General features: G+C 42.7%; 1 long non-coding RNA gene across 3 annotated transcripts in view; it reads right to left on the bottom strand.

Annotated features, from left to right (window-relative positions):
• Positions 1-14,692, bottom strand: part of LOC123362546 — a 62,668-nt gene extending 47,976 nt beyond the window's left edge. The window contains exons 1-4 of one of the 3 annotated variants that reach the window (XR_006576479.1): positions 14,587-14,692; positions 13,346-13,499; positions 13,147-13,252; positions 12,454-12,499 (exon numbers count right to left, since the gene is read on the bottom strand). This is a non-coding gene — a long non-coding RNA (uncharacterized LOC123362546). Of the gene's footprint in view, positions 1-12,453; positions 12,500-13,146; positions 13,253-13,345; positions 13,500-14,586 lie in introns of those variants that run through there. The other 2 variants (XR_006576477.1, XR_006576478.1) reach the window with 2 other exon arrangements.
• Between the last annotated feature and the right edge of the window lie 716 nt (positions 14,693-15,408).

Genomic DNA, 15,408 nt, shown 5'->3' with positions numbered 1-15,408 from the left:
GGTGCTGCAGCGCTGAACAGCAGCATCCCCTCTCCGGTGGCAGACGGTACAATATGACTGCTATCCATCGTCATCATCAGCCCGTGAGTGCTCCTGGCTGGCCTCAGTGAGGTCGGCCGGGGGCGCCTGGGTAAAAATAGGAATGACTCCCGGTCATTCCCGGCAGATGGTACAAAAGGATTGGTAACCGTCCTCATCATAGCAACTGGAGGCTGAGCTCCATCAGCCCCCCCCCTTCATGTCTAAAGAAAAGATTCTGTACTGCCTGGACTATCATAGCAGCCGGAGGCTGCACTCCTCTCGCCCCACCCCACCCTTTAATGTCATGCCTGGACTATCAGAGCAGCTGGAGGCTGCCTCCCCCTCATTTTATCTCACTAAAGTCAGTTTTTCTTATTCCTGCATTCTTTATTACTTCATCACACAAATGGGGGGATACTGCCACGGTAGCCCAGGAGGATTGGGGGAGGAGGGAAGCAACGGGTGGGGTCGTTGCAGGGGCACCCCCTAGAATGGCATGCAGCTCATCATTTCTGTGGGATCTCTGGGGCTCTGACACGGAGCGGCTGTGCTCTCTGGTTCTCTAGTAGACTTGCCCCATATTCTAGGCAGGACTGACTCTATTTTTAGACAAAACATAAAGAAGGGAATGACCCGGGGAGTCATTCCCATTTTTGTTCATGCGCCCCCGGCCGACCTCAGCGAGGCCAACCAGGAGCACCCATGACAGCAGCAGACGGTACAAAAGGATTGATAACCGTCATCACCAATTTCCAAATGCAAACGGTGCAAAATGACTGATAACCATCATCTCATCGCCAATTTACAATGGCAGATAGTTCAATAGGGATGGTAATTATCTCTGCTACCTTGCAAAGGCAAATAAATGCTGCTGTCTAGCACTGCAGTACCGCCTCTGTCAGCAGCATCCAGTACAGATACGGTGACAGTGACAAAAGGCAAAACAGGCTCCATGGTTGCCATGCTATGGCGTCTGCCAGGGCAATCCAGGTGAAAAAGGGCGCGAAATGATTGTCTGCCATTGCTTTCACGGAGGAAGGATTGAGTGACAACATTTACCCAGAATCACCCGCAACACTGTTTTTGCCCCATCATGCATTGGGATCTCAACCCAGAATTCCAATGGGCGGGGGAGACTGCGGGAACTATGGGATAGCTACAGGATAGCTACCCACAGTGCAACGCTCCAGAAATCGACGCTAGCCTCGGTACATGGACGCACACCGCCGAATTAATGTGCTTAGTGTGGCCGCGTGCACTCGACTTTATACAATCTGTTTTAAAAAACCGGTTTCTGTAAAATCAGAATAATCCCGTAGTGTAGACATACCCTGACTTGGGCTCCAGCTGTGGGGCTATAAAGTTGGTGTAGACATTTGAGCTTGGGCTGAAGCCTGGGCTCTGAGACTCTTTGAGGTGGAAGGCTCCCAGAACCTGGGCTTCAGCCTGAACCTGAACATCTACCAGCGCCATTTTACACTCCCTCAGCCTGAGCCCTGCAAGCCTGAGTCAGCTGACACTAGCCAACCGCAGGTGTTTAATTGCAGTGTAGACATACCCTAAAGGTCTCCTGTCTGGGACTCTCCCGTTTTACCAGCTTGCTTATGAGATTTCCAGTTTGTCCTAGCTTCAGCCAGGTTAGAAATACTTAAAAAAAAAAAGGCCTTTCACAGTGTGTATTTCATATTTACAGCCCCAGGAAGTGCAGAGGTGCACCACAATTCTAAAACAAAACTTTGGAGCCTCCAAAAATGTTTCAGGTTGGAATTTTGGGTAACACTTTTTTTCTTTTAATTGAACTGGCTTCCTATCTACAAAAATACAATACTGTGACTGATGATGAGTTAAGGACTGGATGGTTCAAAGGAAAGGGAATGAGACAAAGGGCCAAACCCTGCTTGCCCGAATGACATTGGATGGAATTCACCCCTGGAGACAGGGCCAGTTTTAGATCTTTGCTTCATTTAAGTCCCACATAAGCCCTCAAACTTAAGCGCTATTAAGGCTTTGTGCTGGCCCTCTGTAGTGAGTTGAATGTGTATCCAGATCCCCAGTATGGTTCCCTTTGAAATCAATGGGAATTTCTAAGTGTGGAGAACTCCCATGGATTTCTATGAGAGCAGCAGGATAGCCCACCGGTGAGACTGCAAAAGTATCCCTTTGAAGCCAGTGGGAATTTTCACAAGAGCAAGGCAAGACAGATTTGGTCTACAGAGCCCTTCTGTTGCTAATTCTGAAGCTTGACCATGTCAGGAGTGACAAAGGCCTTACTCTAATATCTTTTCAGTACCTTAGGTTGGATGAGTTGGTGATCTCAGTCTAGTTCCCAGACTACAATTGTCCACCTCATAAAACATCCCTCTCCTTACAACTGACACCCTTGTTATCAGCCTGAGCATAGAGGCCCGTGGCTGACTGGGCTGTAGACTCTTGGTTACCCATTTCAGGATTAGAGCACACTGACAGAGCATTATGGAGAAGCTTGCCCGCTGCCATTGCTCTTTGCTCTATGAAGTATATGGAAACAGGACATCACTCTGCAGCGCTCTCACTCCAGCATCTTGGCTCTCGTTGCATGAAGCACCAGAAGAACATCAGCCCCAGTCTTGTATATTTAAAAACCTAAACTAATTGTCACTATTTGCTAACAATTTGGAAAAAGTTTATTTTTCCTGAAAATACTAAAGCAGATGGGAATGGTACGCATGCCAAAATATTAATGCGAGCTCTACTATTATGAAACAGTTTTGGACAGTTCAGGACATCTGGAGTGAATATGGGGGAGGGAAATGAAAAATTTCTTGAATGTATTTAAAGGCTGAAATAGAATCGCCACGGCGTATCCATGCAGAAACCCTGAATGAAATACACAAATGGATATGGCAGAAAGCTTAAAAGGAAACCAGCTTGCTAGGAGCAGAACTATTTTTAGTTTTCTGATGAGGAAAGCAGCTGTATTTGAGAAAGCAAGTCACTCACTGCTTGTACAATAAGCTGGAACTCTCTCTGGTTCCTGATGTTCATGATTGTCAGAGGGAAAACCTCATGTGGAGGCTTTTTGGCCTAGTTCCCTCAAGGTATTTAGGTGCCTAACTCCCATTGATTTACATGGGAGTTAGGTGCCTAAATACCCTGGAATATCTAAGGCTAGGGAGCCCTAAATGGCAATCACCTACATTTTACAGCACAATTGGGAGTTATTTGGGACCGGAGCCAGAGACTTCAACCAAAGTCAACGGTAGCCGAGCGTGTTCAGCACCTTTTGGAGTCAAGCTCTTATTTAAAAGCCTACAAAGTCCTCTCATGCATACAGTAAACATAACCTTCCTGTGCCTTTCTAGTTCTGTGCCTGATGATTTGTCATAAGAGAATTATTTCCTTCATTTCCTAAAAGCTTTGGAGGCTTGGAGCAATCTATCTTGTTCTTTATATAACATAAGTGCTTTCTGTCTTTGGGAATTGCTTGCATTATTGTTGTAGCCATGTTGGATCCCAAGATATGGGAAAAACAGGGTAGGTGAGGTAATATCTTTTTATGGGTCTCACTTTTCTTGGTGAAAGGTACAAGCTTTTGCGCTATACAGGGCTCTTCTTCCAGTGTGGGGAAGGAAGCAGAGTGTCTGAGCTAAATACAAGTTGGGAGAGATTGTTAAGAAGAAAGGGTAATGTGTGTTGGAGGTGGTCACTTGAACTGAAGCAGGCCATTGCGGGGCAGGGTGTAGATAATTATACATAAAGAGTTTGAAGTGGCAATAAGGGTAGCAGGCAGTGTGATATGTTAAAAATTGTTGTAATGAGCCATAAAAGCAGTCTCCCTGTTAAATCCCTGGGGGTTTTTGGTGTCTAGCAGAGTTAGGAATTTAAATTCCCAAGCTTGCCTTTTGAAGATGTTGCACGGGTTTCTTTTGAGTATTGAAAGAGCAAATATGGGAGCGCTAGCTTTGTGAAAAGCATTCTCCAGTGGATGATAGGGTGGTTTTTTGTCTTTTGAACTCTCACAGAAAAATGATAAATCAAGAGCATAGTGATTGTTCAGTTTCACCCACATAGTTGTCAGGGCGTTTGATGCGCCGGATGAAGCACACCACATGTTGTGATAAACATCTGTAGGACCCATGGATCTTCAAAGGAATGTTTGAGGGGTATTGATCATCATAGCATTGGAGATATGTCTGCAGGTTTTGCATAATGTTGTACTGTCAGGGTCTGGTGCTGCTTTGAGTAGATGTGTCCTTGTCTGGGGGAGCTTTGCTTCTGATGAGCTTGTAGAGGTTGTGGGGAGTTGTTTGAAGGCCAGAGGAGTGGGTTTGGGAAAGATTTTTCAGCATGTGATGATCATCGTCAAATAGGGATTTTAACTCTTTGATGATGCTCCATATGAGTTCCAGTGTGGGGTGGTAGGTGACAACTAGGAGTGTGCACAGATTTTTTTTTTCCTATTTTGAAGCATGTTTTCCTGTGGTATTTGGATGGCCCTTTCCATGATGTGATCTAATTTTCTGGTGGAGTGTCCTTGTTTAGTGAAGGAGGTTTTCAGTGTGTTTATATGTTTATCCTAGACTTTCTCTTCAGAGCCGATGACCAATTTTTTTTTATTTTTTTTTTTGTGGCTGGTGGATATGTGGAGGTAAGTGTGGTAATCTGTTGGTTTCTTGCACAGATTGTGTAGTTGTTTGTGATATTCCATTGTTTAAGCTAATCATGGTGTCAAGGAAGTTGATGCTGATTGGCAGAGTGCCAGAGAGAAAGAGAGTGTTTGTTTGGATGTGTGTTGGTTGTTGTGGTGGAAATCTAAGGAGTTTAGGTTGTCTGCCCAGAGAATGAAAAAATCATTGATCTATCTCAGGTATCTCATATAGTTAGTTTCATGGTGCATTTTTCAAGAAATTCTTTGAGGTGGCCTATGAAGAGGTTGGCATATTGGGGAGCCATGCTAGTACCCAGGGCTGTTCCCATGGTTTGGACAAAGTGTTTGTTGTTAAATGTGAAGCTGTTGTGGGTGAGGATGAAAGGAACTGTGTTTATGAACAAGATTGGGAGAGATTCAGCAAGCTTTGCTGCAGAAGCAAAACTTCATCCTGAAAACTAGCACTGCATTCTATTCCTACCGTGCAAAATAAAGTGAACAACACTGTTTTATAAGGTAGTTCTCGGAAACCTTGAGAGACGTTTTTTCATTTTCTTTTAAAGTGCAACTAATAATTGAAGTAAGCTATTTGAGTTCTATTAGTGATAAGAATGGATGTTCGTTATCTCAAGGTCAGAACTGTTAAATTTGCAGTCCAGAAATAAAAGGGGTTGCTTGACTCCCAACAAGGTGGAGAAACTGCTTTTGAATCTAATTAAAACAGACACAATCTAAAAGGATGGATCCCAGAATTAGGTAATTTTTAAGTTAAAGTAGAAGGCCAGTGCCACCTGGCTGAAATGGCCTGGAGCTTTCCACAGAAGGGATGGTGTTAGTGGAGTGAGGGAGTCAATCTTAAAAGCCAAGCTATGCTGCTAGTTTGTCAGTCTCAGACAGCATCCATATGCCAAACTACTCGGAGTTGTAGATGCACTCAAGGTAATGGGAGGCAGCATGTCCTCTAGAGGAGAGGGCACTAGACTGGGAATCAGGAGACCTGGCTTCTTCTCTGGCTCTGTCACTGGCTGACTTTGGAAAAGACACTTCAGTTCTTTCTCCACTCCCACCATTTGTCTGTCTTCTCTGTTCAGTTAACACCCTGTGTTTGTACAGTGCCTAGCACAATGGGGACCCATCTCATGTGTAATTTCTTGGCACTGCTATAATACAAATACTAACAGTGGGTGGAAAGTTTGAATAAGGTCTATCTTGACCTCTTCATTTGTAATTGTGCTTTCTGCCAGAAAGACTAAGAAGTTTTAGGTGGCTTCAGTGAAGAATTTTCTGTATAAACCATTTATATTTTCATACTTGCTCCATTTCATTTTGCCTTTGTAAACAATGTACCACTTTGTGCCAGATTTGGCTCTCATTTACACTGATGTAAAATTAGAGCAATTTCATCAGCTTTGGTGTATCCAACATCCTCTTTGACTGCACTTTTTATGAGAGTTTATTTCTGGTATACCGCTGGAGACAAGTTACCATGGTTCATCCATTGTAAGTAGATTTCTGACGCCTCTTTAGCTGGGAGAAGCAGGAAAATATTTGAATTGTAGACTTGGCCTCCACAGGTCCACTCCTTTTAATAGACACCCAGGTTTACACCACAACAGTGCATCTTCGCTGGCTTGTCCAAATTAAAAATTTCAACCTTCGTCATCAGTGGTTAGGGGTTTGAATGGATGTGGGATTGAGGTACATGGAAAAGAGAACCTGTGATAGTTATATTCCTCTCAAAACTGTGTAAAAGTCATAAAATGTTGTCTTTATACAGCATAAATATCCAATGGAAAGCACACCTGTCTCTTGCTATGTGGGCCAGTTAATTGGTTTTTGATCTATTTTTACAGTTCTCATCTGAAAGGCAATTTTTTTGTTAAGTTTCACAGAAAGCTCTGGAGCTGCTATAAAGTTTTTTGTAGCTGTGAAAAATGGCACTGTTTCTTTTTGTTTGTTTGGTTTTTTTGTTGTTGTTTTTGTGGCTTTTTAAAAAAGCATTCTCAAGGAATAATTACAATGATTGAGGATGCTTTTAAAAAAAACAAAAAAACAAAACCAGAAGCATGTACATTTTTCACAGAGGCATACCTCTAAAATGGCTCTGTAGGTTTCTTTAGCTATTGAGAAAATTTGAAAAGTAAAAGGAAACAAATTCACCTTCAGAGTTCAGCAAGAGCTAAATTTTGTCTCACGAGTATTTGAAAACTGGCTTCTCCCCACTTCCAGAAACAGATACCAAAGCTTAGGGTGACCAGATGTCCCAATTTTATATGGATAGTCCCAATTTTTGGGCCTTTTTCGTATATAGGCTCCTATTATGCCCCCCCGTCCCCCTTCCCCTGTCCCAATTTTTCACATTTGCTGTCTGGTCACCCTACCAAAGCTTTAAAACAACAGTACAAATTTTCTGTTACAAGTTCCAAAAAAGGAGAAAACCATGTTTTACTCCATTTTAATCTCTTAAGAATATGATGGATGTGGCTATGTCTTATAATTTATTAAGTATTTGGCACCTCTAGGTGCTACTGTAATGCAACCAGGTACTGGTCTCCATTGTGGTAGGCCCTGCACATATACAGAACAACAAGACTGTCGCTGCCCCAAAGAGCTTACAAGCAGAGTAATGTATGTTGTGTTCTATTTCTTCACCTTGTTACTCTTTTTAAAATAATAAACTATTTGATTAAAAAAATATGACTAAGGGGCCAAACCCTAAAACCCTGTCTCCTTATGAAGAGACTGGTATTGTTTACCTTAAAAAGGAAATGAGTAAATGAGTAAAGCCCTGTCTACATTTGCCGTGGCGTGTAAGGTATATGTAGCTACATGCCACAATGAAAGGCAGGCTGTGTCCGCACTGAGGTGTGTAGGTACATTTGGCAGTGAAAGGCTCTGGTCGGGGGGGGAGCTGCCAGAGCCTCTTCTCACTGTTGGAGTCTTTTGCGGTGGTGGGGAGAGTCTCCAGCAAAGGGGAGCCCGTAGGATGCTACACTACTAAACTAGCAGTGTACATGTGAGAGGCATTGCTTGGGCTTGTAGAGAACTATGTAGAGTACACACCCTAGGCCTCTGGTGTATCTTCACTTTACTCATCTAAATAGTGCCTCGCCATCTACACTGCTATTCATATCCATGCTGGCTGGGCATGCAGTGTCTGTACTCTAGATGCGGCCATAAGCAGGGACCTACCCTAAGAGGCAGGTATTTAAAGTATATATAAGAGAAAAGTATATAAAATAATGATGGTACAGAGAAGGTAGATCAGGAGCGTCTATTCTTGTTCTAGTATTTATGAAACAGGAAGGACATTTAATGAAACTGAAAGGTAGCAAATTTTTAAAACTGACCAAAGGAAAAAAAAATTTCTCACAATGAGAAGTTAGACTGTGGAACTCATTATCACAGGGCATCATTAAGGACATGAGTTTAGCAAGATTCAAAAAGAACTGGGTGTTTAAATGGATAACTATAACAACTCTGGCTATTCTTGTTAACACTAACAAAGAGGACTTTGGAAAGGAGATGAAACCTCTGGTTTAACTGAAACAAATCTCTCGCTGCTAGGGATCTTCTTGGGGAGCAGATTACCCCACATCTTCCTACTCCGGGGTTCCTTGCACCTTCCTCTGAACCATCTGATGCTGGCCACTGTCAAAGACAGGATACTAGACTAGCTGGACCTTGGGTCTGATCCAGTATGGTAATTCCTCTGCTCTAAAATTCAGCTGAAGTCATTCTTCAAGGATCTTTCAATAAATTTATAGCAATATCACTAGCTTCTAGCAGAAAAATGATTGATTAGACAATGATATGTCAAATAGTCATTAAGCTGTCCTGGGACAGCAGGAGTTATGGTTATCTATTCATGATATGGTAGAGGATGTTGATATTGTATCAGCGTATATATTTAATTGTTCTGCAGTGTTAATTGCATCCTTGCTCTAATACTGAAACCTATGGGGATACTACTGATAATTTTCTACCATTTAGTGATCGCTGAAAAGTGACATGGCCGAACACTGGATATGTGATGGTGAGGGAAAGGGTAAGAATGGGTGGTGAAGCTCCAAGAAGAACTGAGTCTGTTAACAAGGAGAAGAGATGGGCGTGAGGTGAACAGTGCCTGCATGTTTGTGACTGACTGTTTAAACAGCTGACTGATGTTTTAGTCCCCAGACTTCCTTTATCTCAGGTCCTGTCCCAAATAACAAATTACGCAGGACTCTGATATTTTTGTCTGGGAGGAGAGGATGGTGAAAGAGTCCCAAGCAAGACATGCATTTAGTAGGTAAGGAAATCTGTTTGAGGAACATGGTCACGAGGCCTCTGTGACACTTGGGCACTCATTTATGCCCTTGACTACTACTGCGTGTGTCTCTGAGACAATGATAAAATGTCTGGTGGAGACAAGTGAAACTATTTTCTCTACAGAACGAGATTTGCAAGATTCTGCAGAGGGGAAATTAAGGAAATCTATGTACCGTGGATGTAGTGTGATCTAGTGGTTAGAGCAAGGGTCGGCTTACATTGCTGACTTCATCATGGGCTCACTGGGACTCTGGACAAGCTACTTAACATTGTTTGCCTCCGTTTTCCTACTACTAAAATGGGGGTAATAAAACCTAACTATCTTTGCAAAGTGATTTAAGACCCTTGGATAAAAGACAGATTATAAATGCAAATTATTATTATTTTATTGCTCATTAGAAGATGGAGAGACATTTGGCAGAACCTACAGGCTCCTGTGGAATCTCAAAGATAATTTTAGTACAGAACTCTTCAGAGTGGCATTTGTTTTGTTTGTTTGTTTGTTTGTTTAAAAACTCAGTCTTTTTTCTCATTATTTTGCACCTGACTTTTCAGGGAACAAAAGGGATAAAAGTTTAAATATTAACTCAATATGATGAGATAACCGGCTCTGTGGATGAGGGGAAAGCAGTGGATGTGCTATTTCTGGACTTTAGCAAAGCTTTTGATACAGTCTCCCACAGTATTCTTGCCAGCAAGTTAAAGAAGTCTGGGCTGGATGAATGGACGGTAAGGTGGATAGAAAACTGGCTAGGTGGTCGGGCTCAACGGGTAGTGATCAATGGTTCCATGTCTAGTTGGCAGCCGGTATCAAGTGGAGTGCCCCAAGGGTCGGTGCTGGGGCCGGTTTTATTCAATATCTTCATTAACGATCTGGAGGATGGTGTGGACTGCACCCTTAGCAAGTTTGCAGATGACACTAAACTGGGAGGAGTGGTTGATACGCTGGAGGGTAGGGATAGGATACAGAGGGACCTAGACAAATTAGAGAATTGGGCCAAAAGAAATATGATGAGGTTCAACAAGGACAAGTGCAGAGTCCTGCACTTAGGACGGAAGAATCCCATGCACTGCTACAGACTAGGGACCGAATGGCTGGGCAGCAGTTCTGCAGAAAAGGACCTAGGGGTTACGGTGGACGAAAAGCTGAATATGAGTCAACAGTGTGCCCTTGTTGCCAAGAAGGCTAATGGCATTTTGGGTTGTATAAGTAGGGGCATTTCCAGCAGATCGAGGGATGTGATCATTCCCCTCTACTCGGCACTGGTGAGGCCTCATTTGGAGTACTGTGTCCAGTTTTGGGCCCCACACTACAAGAAGGATGTGGATAAATTGGAGAGAGTCCAGCGGAGGGCAACAAAAATGATTAGGGGGCTGGAGCACATGACTTATGAGGAGAGGCTGAGGGAACTGGGATTGTTTAGTCTGCAGAAGAGAAGAATGAGGGGGGATTTGATAGCTGCTTTCAATTACCTGAAAGGGGGTTCCAAAGATGGATCTAGACTGTTCTTAGTGGTAGAAGATGACAGAATAAGGAGTAATGGTCTCAAGTTGCAGAGGGGGAAGTTTAGGTTGGACATTAGGAAAAACTTTTTCACTAGTAGGGTGGTGAAGAACTGGAATGGGTTACCTAGGGAGGTAGTGGAATCTCCTTCCTTAGAGTTTTTTAAGGTCAGGCTTGACAAAGCCCTGGCTGGGATGATTTAGTTGGGTTTGGTCCTGCTTTGGACTAGATGACCTCCTGAGGTCCCTTCCAACCCTGAGATTCTATGATTCTATGATTCAACTTTTTAACCCTGTGGCAATGCCAATCTGCTTGGCACATAGTATTGCAGCTAGAGATAAGATAAATAAAAAGGCATAACCAATGGAATGACAATCCCCAAAGTATTATATGAAATATGCTTTTGAACCCCAGAAACAAGGCTGAGTAGCAATTCTTAGCCATTAAGATTATTAGGTATAAAATCCTGTACTGAAGCATGTATGCGGTTTGTCATACAGTAGTCACTACTGTACTCAAGACTTCCAAAACATTTCTTTACAAATTACTCTTTTGTGGATCAGCAACTCAAAAAAACAAACTATGATAGATCTTCCACATGGAAGAATTTACTGTTTTGTTGGACATGGTTACAACTTTGTCCACTAGATGGCTTTTTTCCCTCAGCTACTTCCTGCTGTGTTAAATTTGTTTGATTCAGATTGCTCCATCTAAAAATAATATTCTTTACAGACTATTTCAATAATCAGTAGTACTTTGGTCATCAGTTTCTAGATAATCCATTCGACATCTGCTCAGTAATTATGTGAAATATGTTTTCACGCCATGATTCCAAGAGAATTTACAAGCTGTTTTTAACCTAAAATATTTGTCTGTGCACATAGTTTGCCTATCACCTGCAATGTGTTAATTACAGTGACCATTTTCTACAGGCATTAGGATGATGTCTTTAACATTACTCTCTCCTATCCGTCCTGAACCTCCCCTAAAATATTTTATTGTTTGTTTTGCTTTTCCTCCTTGATCCAGGTTACTTCCGAACATCATTAACTAATCCGATACTACAAAGTTAGATATGGTGGCTATTGCAATAGAATTCTGAAACTGAAGGCCTCCCAGCCAAAAGAAATGGTGTACAAAACAAAATGCTGATTTTTCATGGTAAGAAAAGTGCCAACTTCAGGAATTATACTGGACCCACTTTCCAGCTGACCAACTCAATGGTACTGGACCCAGCACCTTCCTCCCTCACTTGACTGGTTGAATGAGAGAGCTGTCAAGGAAAAGGGCACTAAATGGGAAAGATGTAGGGTGGGCAAGGCGTGACAAGAGTAATCAATCAAAAATCCACATTAGGACTCATTAATTGTATTATTTTGCATGTTTCCATTCATCAAAAAATATAACCTGAACTGGCATAAACAATATTGCATTGATTGGCACCAGACTGATATTTCACCATTCCATAGGAGGTAATAGAAGTTAATGGGCCTATTCTTATCTCAGTAGGGCTGAAAAAATTTACCTGACATCTACTGAGGTAAATAGCCAGTGGTGTGGGAAGTTTTGGGCTAAACGCCATATGAGAAACCCAGTGTCTTTACCTTACCACCTTCTCAGATTTGGAGATTCGTGCGAGGAGGCTATCCTAAAAGCCTGCTTGTGGGCTCTTTTTTGGTATAATCTTCTAGTTAGCATGTGAACTTTGACACCCACTAACTAGAAGATTATACCTGTTCTACCTGTTGAACTAGGGAGGGGGCTTTGTTTTTTTCTCTCTCTCCCCCCTCCCCCCGCCCGATGGCTTCAAGAGGGAAAGAATCTTTTTACTATACCCTTCCCCCAGCCTCTGCACTTCTATGAGGAGAAAGGAGATCTCTGTTTCTCTACCCTTCCCTCAACCTTTATTTTTCAGGGTCTTTCTCCACTGTGAATAATTCTAATGCCTGCTTCTGCTCCGGTTCATGAAACTAACCTGATTCTTGGGAGTTCCACTGCAAAATTCTGAACAGCACTGGTAAAACTGATCAGATTTTCTGTAGACCCAGAAAGACAACACTGCATCAGTTTACATTTGGTCTGGTGTTTGGGAAGATTTTCCTCTGCAACCATTAAGAGTTAGAGGCTTAAGACTTTTTTTTTTTAAATGAAAGTTTAGATTCTGCAAGAGTTCATGGCTTAGACCACTCCCCACATATGCCCAGGAAATCTTCTCCTTGCATCTGGCGAGTGTATGAGTGGATTTTTCAAGCCTTGTTTAATGAATACCATGAGGATTAACATGTAATTTCTATTAACATTGAAGCAGAAAGCCCTTGTATATTAAACTGAGGGTATAAGCCTTTGCAGTGCTCAGATAGCATGGTAACACACGGTGTTAAAAAAAAATTAGATATTCTCTCACCCCTTGGGCAATGAACACTGTAGGCAGAGCTAGCTCCTACTATGCCTGTCTTTTGCGTGAGAGAATTGGTTGGGAGAATGAGCTCATGCCCTGAACTACACCCTGCCCCTGGGCTCACCCATGCTACCACAGCTATAATTTGGCACTCTGGGCCTAAGAGATGTAAAACAGTAACCTAAAACTGTTAATCCAGCTGGCAACAACGGAATGGTCAGAAATGTCAATGATAATATAGAAGTGTAGCTTTTGAAAGCTCTTGGCCACACTCTTATCAGTTACCTCATCATCAATCTCTTGACTTCACTGAAGTTTCTGTACCCCAGGCTTACTCCACTGTAACTGAGAGCAGAATTTGGCCTTCTCTCTCCATTTCGAACTGATGTCTCTGTGAAAAGAGGATGGTGAGAGAACAATAGAAAGTAAAGGGAAAACTACTGAGGTGACAAACAGCTGGCATCTAGGAAATCAGGGTGCTTACAATAAACTTGCAGTTTCTTAGACACCTGTCAGTATACCTTTCCACCATCCATAAGCCACGAAAAGCAGTTAAGCCAAATGTGTTGCTGGATTGCATTCAGTCATGGATTTCAGTAGAATTACATCAGGCATGTGTTCGGCCCAGAGCCACTGATCTCAAGACAAGAAATGGAGAAGGAGGTGAATGCACTAAAAATGCAGACTGCAGTTTTACTATGTAGATCTTCTGTTGCCTTCTGCTTGTTTTGGGCATTTGGCCTCTTGGAGAAGGTCCTGTCTCATCAACAATAGCTGTGTGGTCTAGTAAACCAGGACCAGCCCACAATATCTTGGCACCTGAGGTGTGGAACTCAAATGACGCCCCCATGTCCCCTCGCTTGGACCAAAACTTTGAAAGGTCTCAATTCTGGGTCCTAGTGGCACCCCCCCACACACACACACACAGTCTGGCACCTGAGGCAGCCACCTCAGTTCGCCTTATGGTAAGGCCAGCCGTGTAGTAAACCAATTAGTAGCATGGAAAGCCTCTGCAGTAATGCAAGCACAGTGGAGAAGCTGGGCATTCACTGGGAAGACTTTGGAAATGGCACAAGCGCACTGGAAAATTAACATGGGAAAAGTTTGGTTAGAATACAACGAGGTGCATTTTACTGGAGATAGGTTAGTTCAAATCCTGCTTTCTGTCTCTACCTACAGATCCCCTCTCCCTCCAGACAAATTTAGTTAATCCCGTTTGAAAGTGGCCTGGTGATGTCATCCTGTCCTGAATAGAATCTCCTCTAACCTGTGCTGGCTTATAACGGTGCTCTGGCCCTTCCCCAGAATACTCTCAACAGACTTCTACAGCAAGGGGCAAGCAGGGGCTCATGTAGAGTCAGCAACATCAGCTAAGACTTCATCCACGCCAGGGCAATCATCAGTTGCCCATTAAGGGCAGTTTTAAGGTCCATTTGCACTTTTCCAATAGTCTTTTGATATGAGAGGACACTGCACATTCAACTCTTCAGGCCAAAGAGAAAGGTACCGTACTGCAGTGATATTTGTCAGAGATGCCCAAATCAAATATCTTCAGACACCCCCCGGTCAGGATGAAGGGGTTGGATCCAGCTCCAGTTTCAGATCTGAACTTTGCAGCTGGACCCTTTCTTTGTACTGGATCAAACCAAAGAAGCTTGTTTTGAGCAACTTTAAATGTGGGATGCTTTGGATTTAGATTGGAATCTGGATAAAAAAAATCTATACCTCAAAGCCCATTTCTACTTCTCAGAAGAAAAACTAAGTGGTATGGTTGAAAATGAGTAGTTACACTTTGCCCCTGCTTAAGAGACCTTCTGGACCCTCCTTCATTTCAAAATGCAGTGTGAACAGCCATATAGGTAGCTGTCCTACCCTTTGATAGGTGTATTGACTCTGAACAATCACAGCTGTACTTGTGACATCACTGCATAATTCAGTACATTAATGTAACTCAGGCAACCAACCTGTCTTATAAAAGGTTGGTGACAATAAAAATAAATCTTGGCATTTAAGTTTGCACATCCTAGTGAGGTAGGTTAGCATATTCTGAAGCAGACAAAGAGCATTTCATGGCAAATTCTCATCCCTTTGCATCTCATTACTGTTTTTGTCTAACTGATAAATTACCATGTAGAAAATAAGGGCCTGATTTGGATCTTGCACTGGTGTAATTCAGGAGTCGCTCCACAGAGCTCAGTGGGGTTATATTGGGGTTAGTGAGATCAGAATCTGGCCTAGAGCTGGGTCATCTAAAAGAACAAGATCAGGTGTATGGTAGTACTAAGTAACCTCAGATTCCCCAGCCTTGGCACCATTATGTCAGACATGCAAGCCTTCATATCACTGCAGTGTAAGATCAGATCAGTTTTGTGAACATAATATCACCTTGTTATAATCTCTGTCCCCTTTTAACCCTGCAGAAAGATTAGAGTGTTTCGCCTCAATTGATAAGGAAGGTTTGACAGGCTCCAGTTTTGCCTTACATCTTAATGACCAACCATGAAAAAATGAGTGAAAGCTATCCACTATGAATTAGCATATCTTGTT

This window comes from Mauremys mutica, chromosome 2, assembly GCF_020497125.1.
Source record: "Mauremys mutica isolate MM-2020 ecotype Southern chromosome 2, ASM2049712v1, whole genome shotgun sequence".
Taxonomy (NCBI): domain Eukaryota; kingdom Metazoa; phylum Chordata; order Testudines; family Geoemydidae; genus Mauremys; species Mauremys mutica.
Note: the sequence above shows the minus strand (reverse complement) of the source record. Positions and strands in the feature narration are given on the sequence as shown.